The following is a 1,089-nucleotide window of genomic DNA, read 5'->3' on the forward strand; positions in this document are numbered from 1 at the left end:
CTCTGAACATAACTTCTTCATACGACATCCGTTTTAGACGTGCCGTATGTCTACGAACTCGTATCGACAAGCTCTACAACTTTCATGAAGGAAGTTTTCAAAGATAACTTACGGAAAATAAAGTCAACTTTTGGCCTATTAAAAGTCAAGGCAACTTTAAATAAACTCCCGAACTTCAACTTCGCATAAACCCAAGAATTTTCATGAATAATCCTTCATTAAAATAAGGGAATAAAACAAGGAAAATAGATATGAAAATCTAGGGTATTACATTCTGCTCCTTTGAGTTTTGACGTACTCGATGCCCTAAGGCGAATCTTCGCTTGGTATCTGTGAAACCTTTCATTGGAAAGTATTAAACCACATGTTTTGACCCAGGCTAACAAGCCTAGATGCCGAGATTTCATGTCTCATGTGCTCAAAATCTTTGACGCGCCCTATCGACAAAAGTCTTCAATGACAATATGTGCAAAAAGTAATGACCACAATGTACTGTGGAATGCACTCTTGGAGAGTTTTTTGAAACGTTCATATAACTCTACTTGTTGAGTTATTAGTCAAGTGGATTGCTTACCATCTTAATTGACTACATATTGTCGATGATCTTTTGTGACATCATGATCCATAATCTTTAGTGGATTCGATCATCATCAAGTTCTCTAGGTCCTCCAAGTTGGTTTGGAATTACCAACGAGACTTGATTTTGATCATACAATTGCAAACGAGAATTGTACATACGTTAATGCGATAAACCTATTTGGGATTATCCCCTAATGTGGGGACAACAATATGGGTCATGGCAACGGCAGAAAATGTCGTGCCGATGTCTAGAAAAGAGAGGGAGGTGTAGCCGGCCCTAATAGTGACACTCCCGGTCTAGACATCAATCTGTCAAAACTACTCACGTCAGCTTATGACAATGCAACCGTTGTGGATCTCCGGATCCTTGTTCAAGAGTTGTCGAGCTCTCCTTCAAATTGTGAATGCATACAAAAAGGTACGAAAAATCAATATGAGGACAATAATCTTCGGATCCTGCTCTAGCTACCCATGATTTTGACGTCATCAGCTAGACATTGATTTTCATTC

The sequence above is a fragment of the Fragaria vesca genome, linkage group LG6, assembly GCF_000184155.1.
Source record: "Fragaria vesca subsp. vesca linkage group LG6, FraVesHawaii_1.0, whole genome shotgun sequence".
Classification (NCBI taxonomy): domain Eukaryota; kingdom Viridiplantae; phylum Streptophyta; class Magnoliopsida; order Rosales; family Rosaceae; genus Fragaria; species Fragaria vesca.